The sequence below is a fragment of the Sciurus vulgaris genome (assembly GCF_902686455.1).
Source record: "Sciurus vulgaris genome assembly, chromosome: 14".
Classification (NCBI taxonomy): Eukaryota; Metazoa; Chordata; class Mammalia; order Rodentia; family Sciuridae; genus Sciurus; species Sciurus vulgaris.
Window position 1 is genome coordinate 80,972,759 of NC_136475.1, and position 19,811 is coordinate 80,992,569.

Consider the following 19,811-nt stretch of genomic DNA (forward strand, 5'->3'; position numbering starts at 1 on the left):
ACAAAGCCACCACACGTGGGTGGCTTAAATGTTAGAAATCTATTTTCCTGCAATCTTGTGGGCTGAAAGGCCTAGATCAGGGTACAGGTAGGCTTGGTTCCTTCTGGGACCTCTCTCCTTGGCTCACAGATGGTCATCTTCTCCACGAGTCCCCACGTGGTCTTCCCTCTGTGTGTCAGTATCCTCATCTCCTCAAAGACACCTTTCACATTGGATTAGGCTCTCTTTTCGTGACCTGGTTTTACCTCGGTCACCTCTTTAAAGTCCCTATGTCTAAATAAGGTCCCAATCTGTGGAGCTGGGAGTTTGGACGTCAACATTCGAGTGTCTTTTGTGTGGAGCATGGTGGGGGGCACAGTCCAGCCCTTAATAGTAACTTCGCATTTTCTGCAGGTCGCGCATTTAGAACACGAGTTTTCTTTTGCTTCCTTCCATTCGCTGGTGCTCCTTTCTTGGCTCTACGGAGTTCCTCCACGTACAGGACAGGGATGCCAGGCCCATCCCCAACTCCCCCTTGAAGCCGTCTGTCTTCATGGACCACACCCACTGGACTCTTGGACCTTCCTGTCTGTTCCACTTGGTTGAACTCTAAATCCCAGTTTTCTTCTGTTCTCTGTTATTTCACTGAATATGTCATGGCTACTCCACTTGACCGCGTGCTCCTGGAGGACACAAGCCATGGTTTGCATTCACATTTACATCTATTTAGTGTCAGGCACAAGGCTGGTGATACATAATATTGCTGATTGATTACGGCCTGACTGGCGTGGCCCGGGAGGCGCTCCTTAACTGTGGAACACAATCCTCCTCCGGGGGAGGAGGAGCACCGTAATCCCCGAGAAGCCCGAGGAGCCTCTGGCGTAGGTATTTTCACTTTAAGAGGCAATGAATTCAGGGACCTGGGAAAGGTTTAAACATGAGTCTTAAATTATTTGCTCAGCTTTGATTTTTATTTTACAAGATGCTGGGGCAGTGCTGGGAGCTATTTGCAGAAGGGGTGCGTAAGAGAGATGAAGAGAGACTAGAAGTGGATTTACCCAGATGTTGCCTCATAGAAAAAAATATGTGTGCGCTGGGCAGGGGCTTCTCTGATGTGGAGGCACAAGGAACTCGGGTTCTGCCCCTGGGCTCACTGGAGGGAGATTTGATTTCTGCTCCTGCGTTTTTGTCCCTCTGCTGGGATGTGTTGAGCTAAGCCACGGCTGAGAACGGCCCCTCCGAGGAAGAGAAGGAAGACCAGCTATTTATAGGCTGAAGTCAGACGAGACCCACCTTTTCAGCCTGTAATTTACAGTATATGATGAGAAAATGAACTTCTATTGCTGCAGGAATGTGAAAAGACAGGAGACAGATTTTCAGTAGCTTGGGGTTTGGCTTATGTGCTTATGAAATGTCTGTGAAAACGGCCACTTTGCTTTGCCAGAGGACTGCTTTCCCTGGACTGTTGTCACTGATGTGCAAGGTGCCCAGGCCCCATTTCTCTCAAGCCCTGATGGCATCTTCACAGCTGTGTGGGTGCAGGATGGAGGAGAGTTTCTGCACCTGGAAGGGGGAGAGTGAGGTCCAGAAGGGAGTGAGCAGAGATTGTGGGGCCTGCTGACTTGACAGCACTCGGGTTCCACGCAGCAGCAAGTGTGGGGGCCAAGAATGGCGTGATGGGGAGGGGTGGCTACTGCTCAGGCTGGAGCTGTGGCCTGAGTCAGGAGCCCTTGATGAAGCTCAGAGACGGAAGATAACTTTCCACCAGTGGACTTTCTGGAGCTCTCTAGAGGATATGGAAAACTCAGTGTATGCTCAGTCAAGCAACGCAATGTCCATCATCACAGGCTGGGCAGGGACTGGGGTGTAAAGGTGAATTTGGGACGAGATTGTCACCATTCCAGGCCTCTCAATCTCCATCCAATCCCAGTCCCTGGCACTCACCAGGATGCTCACTGAGGGAGTCTGTGGGCTGTCCCTGCATCTGTGCTGGCTCCTGAGCGAAACTATTGCCTTCTACATTTACCATGCTGGTATAAATTTGTGGTGTGAGATGTGCTTGCTGGGAGGTGTGGGAATGGGATGAGAAGAGATGGGGACAATAGCTTGGTGAAGACCAGCAGATGCGGTTAAATACCTGAAGGGAATCCTGAGTGAAGAGAGAGGGGGGGGGGGGAGGGGCAGATAGACAGACACAGTCTAGAGTAATAGAAGGCAAGTTATCGGCGAGTTTTCAATAGTTTTAAAAGCAGCATAAGGATTTGGCCAAGGGGAGGTCATTGCACAGAGGTACTGAGAATGGACACAGTTGGCGGCAGAGCGGATGGAAGAGGAGGAAGCATGACAGAGTGGGGATGGAGCGCTCCCTCCATATGTTCATTAGATCAGCTTTTAATCACGTCATTCAAATCATCTATGTCTTTACTAACTTTTTAAAAAAGTTTATTTGAAATATTTAGCATATAAGAAGAGTTTTTTTTTTTTTTTTTTTTTAATAGCTCATTTGTTTTATATGGTGCTGAGGATCAAACCCAGGGCCTCCCACATGCTAGGTAAGCGCTCCACCACTGAGCCACGGCCCCAGCCCTCTTTACTTTTGTTCTCACCAGTTTGTTCCTTATTGAGAGAGGTGCTGAAACTTCCCATTGTAAATGCTGCTTTGTCAATTTTGGCTGATAATTCTCATCTTGGCTTTATGTGTTTTGTGATTGTACTATTAGGTGGAATTATGATATCTTCTGGGGAACATTTTCTTTTTTTCTTTTGGTAGTGAACATCTTCATCTCTAATAACACTTTCCCTCTGAAACTCCATTTCTTCAAGCTGCTTCTGGTTGGCATTTATCTGGTGTATCTATATTCTAAATAACTGTCCTTTTGTTTGGAATGTGTCTCTTACAAAAACATATAACTAGATTTAGTTTTCCTATCCAACCCGACAATCTGGGTTTTTAATGACTGAATTGAATCCATTTAATTTCTTGTGTTTACTGGCATATTTAGATTTATGCTATCATTTTTTTCTTTGTTTTGATTTTCTCCCCTCCTTTCTTACTTTCTATGCATATGTAGCATTTTCTTTATTCTGCCTTATCTCTTCTACTGACCCAATTTTAATGGTTACTTTAAAATCTATTTCATGTATGCTTTACCCAACAAAGTTAATCAGTAGCTCTATAAGCCCATGAACAGAGTGAAGAATTTAGAAAGCTTTAACAGTTCCATATCACTCGTTTCTTTTGTCCCATATTTTTGGTTCCGTCTTGACTTTTATGACCCCCGAATTTATTGTGAGTTTTAACGTTTACATTCTTATTGTATAGGTTTATACACAGTGAATATCAGAAAACTTCTTAACAGTTCCAATAGAAGTCAGAAGCAACTCTCTCAATAAGTGACAAATTAAAATAAAGAAAACTGAAGACATACATGGTTTGAATGACATGATTAAAAGCTGATCTGTTGAACACATGGAGAGAGCGCCTGAGCCACACTCTGACACGCTTCCTCATATCCCGTCCACTGTGCCACCAACTGTGTCCATTCTCAACACCCCTGTGAAATGACCTCCCCTTGGCCAAATCCTTATTCTGCTTTTCAAACTATTGGAGACTCTCTGATAATTTGTCTTCTGTGTCTCTAGCTCTCTGCTCATATCCTGCTCTCCATTTCTTTTATCTCACTCTTTGACTTCAGTTTCCTTTTTCTTAACTGTCATTCTTTATGTTGAGAGGAAGACAATGATTCTTTCAACAAAGTTGGATAGTGGAAACTTCTTTCAGTCCTGACACTTACTCAGTGATAACTTAGAACATTATAGAATTCTAAGTGGATGATTACTTTTTTTTTTATCAGCTGTTTGAAAATAATATTCTATTGCCTTCTGACTTCTGTTGGCACTATTAAGAAGTTTACAGCCAGGTGTGGTGGCGCATGCCTGTAATCCCAGCGGCTTGGGAGGCTGAGGCAGGAGGATCAAAAGTTCAAAGGCAGCCTTGGCAACTTAGCAAGGCCCTGAGCAACTTAGTGAGACCCTATCTCAAAATTTAAAAAATAAAATAAAAAAGGCTGGGGATGTGGTTCGGTGGTTAAGTGCCTCTGGGTTCCATCTCCTGTACCAAAAAAAAAAAAAAGTTTTACAGATATTCTTTGCAGGTAGTGCACCATCTTTTCATCCAGTATTATTGTTGGTAATAGTACAAACTGCCTCTCAAATGCTCTTTTTCATTAACCTCACAAGAATACCACCCTGGATTTTACATGAATGAATTTTTTTTTGGACTCTTATTTTGAATTATGGTGGAGTGTTACTGAATAATTTTACTTGTACATTTTTAGTTAAATAAAAGTTAGGATTTGAATATTTTATTCCCACCCCAATGGCTCATCTTATGATGAACCCGGTTTTAGAGTGGAGTGTGAACCGAATCATCCATTTTAAGAGACTGGCTGTCATTTTCAGAAGCTTGCCTGTGAAGGGGGAAAAAAAAGGGCGGGAGGGGTGGGAAGTTATATAAATCTGATTTTTAAAATATAAGTGATAGACTTGACTATTGGTGACACAAGGAGAAAGAACCAGAAGAGAAGAGGGAGTCTGAATATTTAAAGAGAGAAGGGAAAAACTGATGAACAGACATTATGAACAGCTTTTCCCTGATGAGAGAGGACTTCTGTTTCTGTTCTAGGTCTTTCTGAGTGAGGTTCACTCAAGTCACCCCCAACTCCTCTACCCTTTGTTCCTTGACAGCTTCCTATTGCCTAAAGATTGAAGTCTAAGTTGTGGCTCAGTGGTAGAGCGCTTGACTCACATGTGGGAGGCACTGGGTTCTATCCTCAGCACCACGTAAAAAAATAAATAAATAAAATAAAGACAAGCTGTCCATTTACAACTACAAAAAAAAAAAAAAAAAAAAAAAAGATCAAAGTCCAAACTTCTGGCATGGCATTCAATGTCCTCTTAAGTTAGATCATTTCTCACAGGATCCTGTCTTCCATTTTTCCTTTTCACGTGTCTTGGCTAGTTAAAGAAATCTCTTTGCTGTTTTCTGAATATGTCCTACAGATTCTCATCTCCTTATTTTTGGTTCAGAGTCCTCTCATTCCGGGAGGCTGGTTCCGTCTCATTTTCTCATATATCCGGATATCTTCTGCTTAGGAGGAATTTCCCTCTCTGTCTCATAGAAATTTGGGCCCTTCTTGGCAATAGTTTCCACAGCCCACTGTATCTGGTTATGGGACACAGCTTCTACTCCTAGACTAAGAACTTTTGAGGGCAGAGAATATGTCGGCTTCACCTCTGTGACCCATCTGCTAGAGATACCTCCGGATGGTCATGAAGGAATGTAAAAGGGAGTTGTATTTACAGCAATATGAAAATTGTGATCAAGAATTATGAGAACTGTCTCTGCTCGTTAAGTGGCCTGCAGGTCTCATGGCAGAAGGGGTGACTTCTGTAGCATGTCCGTGAACCCGAGCATGCGAGTTGTCCTCACCCTGGGCTCCTCATTGATGTCTGTGGAAGAGCTGCAGAGTTCATTCTGAAAACTATGTAACAGAGAAGAAGTGAGATAGACCTAAGTGGGAGAACTTCCCTGGAGCTTTATTCCAAGAAGGAGGTACTCCTGAGGTTGGCTACTAACTTGGCTTGGAGTAAGACTTAAGCCATCCCACTCTCACCTAGAGGGTGAACTGGTCTCTGCCCTTCTCTGGGATATCTACAAATATGGGGCAGGAAGGGGTGGACTAGGTCTCTAGGGATTCTGTACTTTGATAGTCTTTGAAACTCTCCAGACAGGATCTTCTTGCCTGCCATCTACCTTTCTTCCCAAGCCTGATCAGTTGATCACATATGGCCCCTGCTGTGCTAGTGAAGGAGGATCAATCCTACTGGTCTTAATAGAAAACTGTCAAGGGTCCTCACAGGCTAGACATTCATGAGACTGTAGCTGATTTCTGGAGTTTCTTAAGGTTCTCTAAAGGAGTGACACAAAGTAACGAGTAGAAAACTCAGAATGTTCCAGAATCTGATGAAGATGAGGTAGGTATCTTTGGGATGAAGCAAGAGTCTGTACTGTCTGCTGGCTCATGGAACCTGAGTATGCTTTGTTTTTCATGTGTAATTCAGAATTGACAGCTGGGCAGGAAATTTCCAGGAGTTTTCTGAGATCAGATACAAAATAATGACTGTGGGAAGGGGCCACACACTCTCTTTGCTCCATGATAAGACAGCAAAGTAGCTTCTACATTTCTTCTGCAGTGGCCAGCATGACACAGCTCTTCAATAGGTTTGGCATTATTCCCCAGCAAAGATACTTCATCTTCTTGATAACCCCAAGGCCTATAGTTGGTTTTCTAGAAAAATCTGCGTTGGCTGGCCGTGATGCCAAATCCTGTGCAGGCAGTCTTTTTTCATCATGACTCCCAGAAGAGAGGGGGAGTGAACTTTCCTGCGTTAGTCCACTGAGTCCTAGGACCTATGCTGGGGCCTCTAAGTGCTGGGATGAACACAGAAGGTTCGGGCTCACCCTCGCTCCCTGGAGTTCATGATGGGAATGACAGTGTGAATACGCTAAGCTTCCTGCCGCACAAATTAAAGGCTTTGTTCTAAGAACAGCAAAGGCCCTTGCCTGCAAGAGCAACTTCCAGCAGTTTCTCAATGCTAAGTCAGCATGCAGAGTGAACTGCCAGCAGGGGGCGGAGGCACCAGCTGGGGAGATTTTATATAATTACTGGGGTGGAGTCAGACCCTCAGCAGCTCAGTGGCCTGTCAGGCCTGCTGAGCTACGCCCCTGGTTTCAGAGCAAGGCTTTCTACAGTGGCTGCTGTCTTCTTTCTCTGAATTGAAGAATGTGGCTGCATGATGGACAGATTTGGGAAGAACATTTTGGAACTAGATTTCTTTGGTCCTTCAGCATGTTATGAGTTCTGGAGGGCAGAGCCGGCCAGTTTCTGAGACCTGTTTGCATATCACTTACTAGTCCCTTCCTGAGTGTCAAGTGGCCCCATGCTGTGGCCATACAGAGATGGCACCTTGCCTCAGAGATGCTTGAGACTAGCACTGTAGCCAGCGGAACTGGGGCAGAATGTGATCGGTGTAGTGCAGTGTGTCTCAGTCTTTTAAACATATGTCTCCTTTGGAGAAACATATACATCTTGAAAATTCTTTGAAAGTTTGTGTTTCAAAAGGAATAGAGTAGTTTTTTTTTTTTTTTTTTTTTTGGTTTCCAAATATGAAATTATAATATTGAATATATTTTAAAAACTACATATGTCCTCCCTGAGATGTTTTAACATTTTTTATTGAGGTATACATATATGCTGCAGTCAATGAATTTTTACACACACAAGTGCTTGTATGAATACCACCCAGATGTATAAGAAATATTCCCAGCATCCCGAAAGCCTCCCTCCTGTTCCTTTCAAGTCAACCCTCCTCATCGCTAATCCAGGAGTAACCAATTCCGTCTTTTATCAGGGTAGGTTATCTTTGCTGCTCTTGAACTTCACATGCACAAAATTGCCTGCTGACCCGTTCTGTCTGACTTCCTTGGCTTGTCTTACCTGTTGTTGCTTGTAGCTATGCAGACATTTCTCAAGGTATGATGAGCTTACTTCCTGTTAACTCCTTTGTAAGTTGAAAATATGCAAGTAAAAAATGCATTATTACATTCACTTTAGCATATATCACACAGTAGCCACACAGTACCTGTAGAGTTTCATTTTTTTACCCTTTCGGTCACATGGTTGATTGGAGCTGCAGTTCACTGCCACTACCCAGTGTAGAGAAAGAGAATTATTCCAGATATCAGTAGTCCAGGAAAAGATTGGAATTTGAAGTATGGTTTCTACTGAATGCATATCACTTTTGCCCCATAATAAAATCAAAAAATTATGAGTCAAACCTTATACATAGTGAACAATTTGCAGTTTATCTTATTTCACAGTTGTGTAGTATTCCACTATGTAATCCCCGCCATCATTATTTCTATATCCTTTTGCTCACTTGAGACCCCTGGTGTGGTAGAAAACACCTGACTTTGGAGCCAGATATAGAAAATCACAATTTGTTTTCCTTACAAGCATGTGACACAGAGTAAGTCATTTAACCTGCAGTCTTGGTTTCTCTCTTGCAGTATGGGGTCATTATGCTTATCTCATAGTGTAAGGACAGGAGTCAATATGTGTAAAGCCACTGCCACAGAGCCTGGCACACAGTAGGCAGTCAATGAGTGGCAGCCATGATTATGGAGGGATGGGGATCTTGTGACTGCTGCTGGGGTGCACAGAGGCCAGAAGCACCTTTAGTTTCAGAATGTCGGTGCAGGTGACGACCAGGACTTGCAGCAGGTTGCACTGTTGGAGGAAGTGCCCTGGGGGAAGGCATGGTAGGAGCAGGCACAGAAGGTGCACATGCAGGACCATGGGAAGGCCAAGGCCAAGGAGAAGAGGAAGCTGGGAGTGGGGTTTCCACTGCCCTGGGAGGTTCCACGGAAGCAAAGAAGAGCACAGCAGAAGTGGACACCCAGGACTGTGTGCAGGGCCAGGTGGGTACACTGTGGGCTGGAGGCACTGGAGCTCAGAGACAGGGAGGCAGTGTGCTAGAGAGTTCTGGAAAACCATCCGAGGGAGAGTGAGGCTGGGGCTGGTCCTCGAGTGAACGCAGTGAAGAGGAAGGAGGCAGATGGGAAGGTCTGAGCAAAGAGTGGACGCAGGTAAAGCCAGAGCAGTCCCTTGCTGATGCCCTGTGCGACCACCACGGCTGCTGTGGCTGAGGGTTGGAGTACTCACGGGGTGCCAGGCATGTGCTATGGTATTTTCACTTAAGCTTCAACTGGTTAAATGAGATGGAGCCCATGATCTCTCCCATTTACAGATGAGGAGGCTGAGGTTCAGGGAAACTACTCTGTATAGTACTTGAGTTTCTATATCCATTTCCCCTCAGGTTACTCTTCCTGGGCAGAGGCTGCAGCACATTTCCTCCCACCCCCTGGACTGCTGAGCCATTTCCCCCTGTCAGTACCTCAGGACTGGGGAGCCTCATCATGGGGTGGACAGTTGGTTCCAATCAGTCACCCTGGAGGGCTGCGGCTGTGAAGTTGGAGGTGTGGGCTGCGGCTGTGCTCCCGATAAGTGCGAATGATTTCCACGTTCTCGGTAGAGACTGGAAGCCAGGTCTTTATTTTTCTCTGCTAGCAACTCTGGTCTGGGTTAAGGAAAGAATTGGGGGCAGGGTGTTTTATGGCTGACTTGTGTCCCCACCAAATTCACATGCTGAAGCCCCAAATCACAGTACCTCAGAGTGTGACCTTATTTGGAGTTAGGTCTTTTATAGATGTGATTAAGGTAAATGAGGCCACCAGTGTGGGTCTTAGTTCAGTATGACTGACATCCTTCTAAGAAGGGGAGGGGAGGACACAGGCACACACAGAAGGGATACTGCATCATGTTGTAGGTGAACACAACCAGTTGTGAGCCCAGGAGGGCCTCAAAAGGAACTTGCTGATCCTTTGACCTTGGGCTTTCAACCTTCAGGACCGTGAGAACATGAATTCTGTTGCTTAAGCCCCTCGATCTGTGCTACTTTGCGATGGCATCCCTAGGAAACTCATACATGTTGTCCTTGTCTGAAGCTCAGAGCAGAACACTTAAGTCTTAACAATGACAGTGCTAATCATCATCAACCTACCTTACCGTTGTCAATGTCAGAAAGACCATCTTTTTAGGTGAGGTACCCTGATATGAACAAGGCTTATCAGTAGAGCTGCTGTTCCTTTTAAAATCTCCACCATGTTGGAGTCCCAGAGAATATTCATTAACAAGTGCTGCCTGATGACGTGAGTTCACAGATAGATTACACTAATATGAAAGGATCAACCTTAATTCACTGACTTATTTTCTGGGAAATGTGTGTGACTCTTGTCCTTAGCCTTTGGGCGCAGGGAGGTGAAGTGCCAGAAGGAAGACCTACAACGGGCTTCAAGTTCCTTCTTCCAAGCACACTTTGAAATGAGATGTGGGTAGACTCCAGGGGCAGCCAGGGAGCTCGCCGAGGAGATAGATCATACAGATATATGTCCCGGGACGGTCATAAATGTCTCAGCTTCCTATGCGTCTGGGTGAGTTACAGAACCAATAGTTTTGATCAAGGGCCCAGCTCTACTCGATTAGCAGAAGGATAATGAGAACTGAACGGGCAGGGGGGCCGCGGGGGGAACATAGGGGTGGCCTTAGGGAAGGAGAGGCAGGAGGCTGTTGCTTTACTGAAGAGGGTTGTTCTCCAAGCTTCCCGGGTGGGTCTGACCTCTGAGGGTTGAGGTGTGGGGACGCCCCTGGGCTTGCACAAGAGGCTGGAGTTCCTGGGGGCAGCTCTGAACACGATTAACCCCCTGTCGTGGGCGAAGTATCTTCCTTCCCAAACACATTGCCCCCTGGACAGAGAGGCAGGTCGGCGGCTGCCCATTGCCTTAGATGGCGATGCAGCCCAGGTGGGAGGGCTGGTGGAAGAGGGGTGGGGGCCTGGGGGTCAGGCCAAGGCCTGGCTGCCCTTCCTGCTGGCTCCAGCTTGGAGTGTCCAGAGTGCTTCCAGTTTCCTCTGCCTCAGGTTTACCTTCTCTGTTTCCTTCTCTCTTCCTCTTTAGTTACTACCTCTTGGTTTCTCCTTCCTTCCCTTTTCTCCAGTCTCTTTCTTGTGTACTGCCACAACTTTCCTTCTTTGTTCTTTTATCATTCCCCCTTCTCATCCTTTTCTTCTGCAAATGTTTCTTGATAGTATGAACTATTCCTTCTTTGAAGATTTAGCGTGCGCCATGTGGCTCATTGCCAGGCCCTGGGGATGCGCTCAGAGAGAGATGCTCCCGTCCTGATAGAGCCGAGGGTCTGGACTGAACACTGATGAGGAAGTCAATAGTCATTCAAAGGAGGGGGACACTGTCTGCAGAAGGTCCAGGGACTGACTTTCCTGTTCACTCCCAGACCTGAGAAATAAGATATAAGGGTAAGGCAGATGGGAAACCAAAATAGCACTCGGATAGCTCCTATTGGAGAATGTAGCACATGTATCAGGGATTTTGATTATTTGTATTGGGGATTGAACCCAGGGGTGCTTAACCAGTGAGCCACAACCCCCATCCCCAGCCCTTTTATAATTTCTTTAGAGACAGGGTCTTGCTAATTTGCTTAGGGCCTCACTTAGTTGCCGAGGCTGGCTTTGGACTCATGATCCTCCTGCCTTGGCCTCCCAAGCTGCTGGGATTACACATGCCTGGCTGTAGCTTATATCTTGAGGCATGTGGACTCTGGTTCTCAGACCACCTCCAGCTTGACCACCAGTCCCAGGTGGCCTGGGCTAGGGCAGGAGCCTGCATCTGGGTGAAACCCATAGCCAGGAAGAGCAGCCATATGCAGAACAGGCCTCCTTCAGGAACTTGATTCTAGGCACAGAGGGAGGAGGAGAAGGAGGGGTCAGGCCTGTGTCACTCAGACCCAAGTCCCCCTTCCAAGGCCACTAATGAGTATAAATGCAGTATCAGGGAGTGAGAGGCAGAGAGAGATTCTGAGTACGATGCTAGCTGAGGCACACTTCATTTGAAGACAACGGGCATGGGGAAGGGGCTCCTCCAGAGCTTTCTGAAGCACCACGGCTCACAACAGAAGTGTGTGTGTGCATGAGTGGGAGAGCAAGAGCGGACATGCACGCCTGGGAGAGGAACCACACCTAGGATAGGGAAAACAGAGGCCTTTCCTCATGCACGGAGTAACATTCCATCAGACACTTCAAGGATTGCTACCCACCTTGATATGTTAAAAAAAAAAAAAAAAAAAAAAAAAACAGAACAAATTAAGCAAACTCATTTCTCTCCTTCCCTCTCTAACCTTCTTCCTTATAAAATAAAACTCCAGGGAAGTCTTTCATTCAGTTATTATGTCAACAAATATATGTTTAATGCCTATTAAATGCAAGCCACTTTACTAGGTAGGAGAAATAGAGATTGATAGGAGGTGGCTTCTGCCCTCAAGGAGCATTCAGATTAGTATGTCAGGTGAATGATGCTCAGAAAGAGCAGAAGAAGGGACTGGTACATTGTTGCTTGCTGTTGAAGCAGGAGAGAGCTCTAAGTGAGCTATGCCAGGCTTTTTATAGGATTCGTATGGGGAAGAAAAACTTCTTGTTAAAGAGGAAGTGGCATTTGAGCCAAGTCTCGAATGGCAAGTAGGCTACAAACAAACAGATTCTCCCCTGGCCTTCCGGTAGAAGGAACGACATCACAAAGACATGGAAAAAAGGAATTCTAAGGATTTTTGTAAGGATCAGTGAGCAGTTCAGTTTGTCTTATATAAGAAGATGTTAGAAAGTCAGCTTTGAAAAAGAGGTGAGATTCAGGCAATAGGCGGGATGCCAGCAAACTAAAAAGCTTCTGCAGAGCAAAGGAAACAATTAAGAATGTGAAGAGAGAGGCTATAGAATGGGAGAAGATCTTTGCCACCTGCTCCTCAGGGCATTAATATCCAGAATATAAAAGAACACAAACACCTGAACACTGAAAAAGCAAATACCCAATTAATAAATGGGCAAAAGAACTAAACAGACACTTCTCAAAAGAAGAAATACAAATGGCCAACAAACATCAGAAAAAATGTTCAATGTCTCCAGCAATTAGGGAAATGCAAATCAAATCCAAACTACTTTACTCCAGTCAGATGGCAATTATCAGGAATACAGATAATAATAAGTGTTGACAAAGATGCGGGAGAAAAGATACACTCATACGTTGTTAGTGGGACTGTAAATTAGTGCGACCATTCTAGAAGGTAGTATGGAGATTCCTCAAACTAGGAATGGAACCACTGTATGATACAGCTATCCCACTCCTCAGTATATATCCAAAATATCTAAAGTCAGCATAGTATTTAGACACAACCACATCAATGTTTATAGCAGTACAATTCACAATAGCCAGACTATGTAACCATCCTAGGTATCCTTCAATAGATGAATTAATAAAATGTGGTAAATGTATACATATACATGTATATATGTATATGCATGCAACAGAGTGTTACTCAGCCATGAAAAAAAGAATGAAATTATGTCATTTACTGGTAAATGAGTGGAATTGGAGGCTATGATGCAAAGTGAAATAAGTCAGATTCAGAAAGTCAAGGGTCGAAGGTATTCTCTGATATGTGGAACCTAGTCTAAAATTAGGGGGAAGAAGAGAAAGGAAAAAAGATTTTCATTTGATTCCATCAAAATGAAAGATCAAGGGAGCAGAAGGGGATTGAGGGGGAGGGAGGATGGATGGGAAAAGGGAAAAACAATGGAATGAATCAGACTTAACTTTCCAATGTACATATGTGAACCTCCTTCAGTGAGTCTCATCATTATGTATACCCACAAGACACTAATTTTTTAAAAAATGTAAATAAATAGATCCCTAGAGTAGAGGAAATGGAAACTGGGGAGGGCTAGGGTAAGTACTGGGGCTTAATTGGAGCAAATTCTACTCCATCCATTTATAATTATGTCAAAATAAATTCTAATGTGATGGATAACTATTATGAACAACAAAAAAAAAAAATGTGGAAATAAATGTCACTGTAAGGGGCCAGCCACAACCACTTGGGCAACAACAGTAACGGAGGAAGTTGCTAAGCTGGGAAGGACTTGATCAGATGAGCATTTTGGAATAATCACTCTGAGTGCAGTCCTGTTAGGGTTGTAGGGAGCAGCACTCGAAGGTGGCAGGAAGGTGGGCCAGCTTTGAGATGCATGGTCCAGGTTAGAGGTTCTGATTGTCAGGAGCGGGAGACAGGGTGGAGCAGCTGGATAGAACCTGGGGGAAAGGTCCTGTTCCAGGGCCGTAGCCAGCAGCACTCCAAAGTCTGTGAACACAGGAGGGCTTCGAAGAAATAAGGGGGTGTCTTCCTCATGGAGATTGGGACTGGTCAAGGCAGATGCAGAGGAAGCTCATGGGGTGTGAAGTGCAGGCTCAGCTGAGAGATGGTGGTGGGGTTCTAGCGGGGCAGGAGCTCAGGCCAGATCCTATGTGATGGGAGCTGGGACACATTTTTATGAAAATAAACTTGAACAGTCATTAAAATGAATAGTTGTTTTAAATAAGACTCAAACTGCAGAGCGGTGCCAAGGAATTTTAGATGGCTCCTTTATTGGCTTTGTTTTGAGTTCAACTCTGCATTTACTAACACAATATCAGGGTCCTAGAGGTAAATCTTAGCTTATAGTTGGGACTAGAAAGGAGGAGCCCTAAACAGGTCTGCTGGCACTCGGTGAGGGGGTTCACGAGGTTCCTTGGGAGCACGAGGGTTCCTGAGACTCTCTGTTGGGCCTTGCTTCATCTTGTAAAAATTAAGTTCTACTAAAGGTGGCAACAAGACAAGAAGATTCGGATACACTTCAGGACAAGACAAGACAAACCTCAATCACAGAGAAGTCAGTCAGAGCAGCGTTCTGAGCTCCTGTCTGCAGGTTTCTGCTATGGGACAGTCACTTCCTTCGGGCTGCCAACCTTTTTCCATTATTGCTTGGACTTCCCAACTTTCTTGTTCTCAGAAAGAGAAAGGAGCTTATTAGGTGAAAGGGTTGCCAAGTATATTTTAAGATGAACAAAGCCTAGATGATTTTTTTCTCCCCACATACCATACATAATTGTATGAAGGGCAGGATTTATTTGGTTTGCATTATGCTTTTTTCCCCAAGCTTAATTATAGTGTTAAAAAGGCAACTACAACTTGAAAGGAACAAGCTCCATGGTCCTGGAGACCAGCATGACCATTCTGGGTTTGAAACACAATTTCTTTGTGAAGGGAATTAATTGTATATGAAACTTTGGAGGCTTATGTAAAACACATTTTTATGAAAATAAACTTGAACAGTCATTAAAATGAATAGTTGTTTTAAATAAGACTCAAACTGCGGAGCAGTGCCAAGGAATTTTAGATGGCTCCTTTATTGGCTTTGTTTTGAGTTCAACTCTGCATTTACTAAGACAATATCAGGGCCCTGGAGGTAAATCTTAGCTTATAGTTGGGATTCAAATATATAATTCCAATGATAGATTATTAGGGGAGGTAAGGAATTGAAAAAGCTTATATAGTAGTTAGGTCCAAATAACTTCATGAATAAGTAATTCTATGTTGGAAAACTCCAGGAGGAAGTCCAGGAGGAAGTGTTGGTGCCTGATCGTTTGGCTTCAGACCAAGGAACCGATTATGGAGCTTGGCCTTGCGGCTTTGGGACACTCCCTAGGCAACCTGTAAGTCAGAATGTGAGGGATGCTCCCTCCTTTATCCTCTGTCAGCACTGACATGAGCCACCTCTGGCGAGGAGATCTGTGAGCCTCAGGGAGAGTCCAGAGCTGAAGGCACAGGCCACTTTGAGCTTGAACAAAGCACCTCTCTGGGGTTCACCTGGGTGAGAACATGGCGGTTGCGGATTTTGGGAGGCCCACAGAGATATGTCCAGAAAGGTGTGGGAAGAGATTTGGGTTGGATGGCTTTATTCCTGGATATTCTGCACCTTTCTCTGTCCCTGCCCCCCTTCTGTTGGGAGGTGGGACTGGAGCAGTACTGACTCAACTCCTGTTCTGGGGTGGGTAGAGAAGTGACATCCTTATTAATTGGTGAGAACGTGAGCTCTTGGTCCCAAATCCTCAGGAGAGCGCCTTGCTGATTTCCAGTGTCTTTCCCCACAGGTGGTCCCTGTCCCCCTAAGTCATTGGTATTTCTCCTGTCCTGAGGGTCATGCTTTCCTCCCTGCAGTGAGACCCTTGGAGTTATTTAGACAAAAGTCTGCTTGAGAGGGAAGAAAGCATACTCTTGGAGTTGTATATAGGGAGGTTCAAGAAGGGGGCCACCTCCAGCTTTGCACTGATGGCCATCCACCTCAATTCAGCCTCCCCAAGGGTGCCCTCCCTGCCTCAGAGAATTGCCACGAGTTCTCAGCCCACGATGCCTCATCTTAGAGTAATGCCCTTCTCTACTCACTTCTCTGAATCCCTGATTCAAACCATTGCTTATCTAGTTTGAACAGCGACCAATGGCAATCAAATCCTCTGGGATGTTGGTGCAAGTTATGGAGTAAGTGGAGAAAGAGCATCCAGGTGATATCTGCCAGGCAGCAGAAAGTTCCTGGGGAGGAGCTCCTGCAACTCCAGGCACCAGAGAGAGCTGCCCTAGGAGTCATCTTGGTGCTGCAGGGGCGCTGGGTGCATTCTTGCTGCTACTTTCCTCTGGGCATGTGTTTTGCCAACTGGCTTCCATCCCTCAGCTGTCATTAAGGTGTTTGTAGATGGTGTAGATCCCAAAACAACTATGGACAGGATCCTTGGAATAACAAAGCTGCAGGGGGCTCTCCCTTGCCCTTAGTGTACAGCTGGTCCCTGCATCTCCAAGAGCAGCTCCTTGAGACTGAAGGCAAGGTCAGCTCCATCTTCTGCATCCCATGCAGAGGGAGTTGGGGCAAAACGGTGAATGCTACAGTTTCTTGGAAAGACTTGTCAAATGATTTTTTTTTTTTTTTGATGTAAACACTTTTAAACCTCGGAGTTCTAAAGTGCATTTTGGTCTGGCCCCCAAATGCATGGCTGGAAACGTGGGGTCTTGACACCTTCCCTTCCTTTCCAATGGCATGGCTCAGTGAATCAATTCAAACCCATTAAGATTTTCAGAATGACAGGAGGAGAAAATCCTCCCAGTGAACACTCTTAGGACACTGTGACTGAACACCATTTCCTTGAACCTGGACCGTTTTCTCATTTTTTAAAATCCCATCAATTGCAATCCCTCCTCGAGGCCCAGTATCTGCTTTTTACATTCCTATTTCTTGACACAAAAGCCTATAGCAAAGGTTTGTAGATACATGAATTACATCCTTGTTAGTAACACTGTGTGGCTCCGTGTTCAAGAGGTAACCTGGAAAGGGTTTGCAATTTTTCTGGGTTTGTAAATCTAAAGAGGTAATTGTCCTTCAAAACAGCAGGGGTGGGAACCAGGGGCAGGAAACCTGGGCTCTGCTTCTAACTAGTCGTGTGATCCTCGTCTGTAGATTTCTCAGGCAAAATTGTGTGTGTATGTGAGTGATGTCTTGAGCAAACTCTTTTTCTGTGGGAACACAATTGAATTTAAAAAAAAAAAAAATCTAAATTAAACACTTATTCTCCAGGAGCACATCTGTTACACAGAGTGGAGCCCATTCCATCAATATAGTTGCCTGCAGAGCAATAAAGTCATTCCCATCTAATTCCTAAAACCAGAAATAAGGATAACAGGTCAGTATTAAATATTAACTTTTTTTTTTCACCTTTTGCTGTTCTCTTCCAGAGAACACAAAGAACACTGACATATTTTTCCGGAGCTCAGGTGGATAGCTAATGGACTGGAGAAGCTTTCAACTCAACTCAAAGAGAAAACTTAATTATGGTCAGGATTCAGTGGGTTAACTGGATAAACGGGAGCCTCCTTATTTCATAGCATCTAAGATGCTATTGATTTTAAGATGTATCATAATTCTACAGACCTTTAAGGGAAAAAGGCTACCAATTACTGTGGTCACAGTGCTCTATAATTTCAAATTATTAATTTATACTTATTGAAAAATTCTTTAATGCTTATTTAGACACTTGTGCATATATTAAACTGAAAATATAAGCAAAGCAGGTTGGTTGCGATATTCTAAAACTGTTTTCAAAGGACAGCTCTTCCAAATGAGTTGCTGGTGCCCCATAGACTGTGTGGTACCATCCTGTCATCCATGACACCAACAGCAGTGACTGTGACCATTCCCTCCCCCATCACTACACTCTCAATCTGGGGTTTGTCCTCAATTCTTGACACCCATTTACTTGCTCTACAGCTGGTGCTTTCTTGATCTTACCAGAAGGTAAGAACTCAGGACTCATTAATTTCTCTGGAAGACCAGGGTTTGCAATGTCTCACCTTCCTGCTAGAACAACACCCGGAGTGCTCACACGTGGGCAAGGACAATGTCATGACCTCTGCTCTGCTTGATGATTCAGGATGCCAACACCAGCACTGCTCGGCTGCCTGGTAAGCCACTTACTTCCTACGTCCTTCCTCTCTAGTCTCAGATGGTCACTATCTGCAGAATAGCCTGAGGTTTAACTTGCCCAGTGAGATACCTGCCCAATAGCCTAATGACTAAATCCTGAGTATTTATCCCAGAGAAGGGAGACAGCAGAGTTTAGATTTTTGTCTTTGGGGATTATTAACTACACCCAACAAGTAGCAAAATGTGGTTTAAGAAATGATCAGACTTAAATTGTTCCGCTCCAGAAAGTCTTACTAAGATCGTTGCTGTGTTAACACAGTACCTAGTACTTTGCTCTGTCATAGCTCATTCCACACTCTGTGGCACGGTCTCTGTTTATGTGGTTATTGTGAGCTCCTGGAGAGCAGCACCCACATATTATTCATCATTGTGACCCCAGTGCATTGTGCAATGCCTAGACCTTAGTAGACTTGAAGTGATCATTTTAAAGACTGAGGATGGAGAGGACAGGGCAGGAAGTGCTCAGGGGCAGGGAAATGGCAGCCAGATTTAGAGGTGATGCAACTGTGCTGTTTGGCTGAGGCGGAGGGTTGTGGAAGGAGGCAATGGAATGTTGGAACACTAGGGAAGGTTGTTCTATGGAGAACCTTGAGGACCACAGAAGGAACGTTACTGGCCACACAGAACTTGGCAAAGACCATTCTAGAGTACCTGTGTGGGATCTAACACGGATATTGAGTCACAGATGACAATGTGGCAAAACAAATTGTTCACTATTAACTATGTACAGGATGGGGGTATCCAAGTAGAGAAACTGCTACACTCGAAACTTTGGTAAAGCAGGTTGCTGTTGCATTTAAAGTTACCACTAAGATTAATGAGTAATGACCATGTACCAGGCAGTGAGGACACACAGATGAACAGTACCTAGAAGGAAACGGCAGGGTCGTAAGGGAGACAGATCTGTTCATATCTACATATGCAAATTTTGATATGTAAATATTTAAATCGGATGTAAGACAAAAAAAAATATTTGGGGTTTGGGGTGTTATATGTAGAGCACTGTGGGCATTCAAAGGAGAGAGTGATCATCTTTGACATGGGTGGGTCGAAGGAAATTCCACATGGCCAAGATGGTTCTTAAAATACCCATGACCACAGCAGAGACAATTGTGCTCTACAGAAATAGTTTCCACAGAAAAGTGGTGTTCCCTGGCCAAAGGGGATCCAACCCAGGTAATGCACGGTGTCTCCTACCAAGTTAAATGCGTATTGAAAACAAGCAGTCAAAGCAAGCAACAGCAAACCCCAACTTATTTGTCTTGTTTAATCTACCATTTTCCAAACTTAGTTGACCAGCTGAGCTCTCTGTGGCAGAAAAGCTATTAGTAACTCGAAATCTTAACACCTACTAGTATCTCACACCTATTAACATCTTAACAGCATAGTTCAGGAGAGCCAGGTGATGGGGTGATGGTCTGATTTGGGTGGAGGTTCATTTGAAGACAAAGGGCCTTGATGTCCTTTTGATACTGTGGATTTCTGCTGTCCTCAGAGTGTGCTCTGAGAATTGATTTTGTCATTTGTGCCACATAGTTTGTGTCTTTCAATATCCAAAATTCTCTTAACAAACACCAAAACAATATATAACTTCTGCCTCAAAAGTTGTATAATGTGTGGGAGTGAAACCAACTATTATTAATTACACTTGTGAAATGTAAATGATGTTTATGAAATAATTTAGAGACTGGGAAAATGCCCACTGGACACTGTACTGAGGGAGTGCATCCAGTAGTTAAGGATAAGAG

General features: G+C 44.6%; 1 long non-coding RNA gene across 1 annotated transcript in view; it reads left to right on the top strand.

Moving 5' to 3' along the window:
• The first annotated feature begins 658 nt into the window (after positions 1–658).
• Positions 659–19,811, top strand: part of LOC306643493 — a 103,403-nt gene continuing 84,250 nt past the window's right edge. Inside the window, exons 1-2 of the long non-coding RNA XR_013758956.1 lie at positions 659–860; positions 17,848–18,041. This is a non-coding gene — a long non-coding RNA (uncharacterized lncRNA). The remainder of the gene's footprint in view (positions 861–17,847; positions 18,042–19,811) is intronic.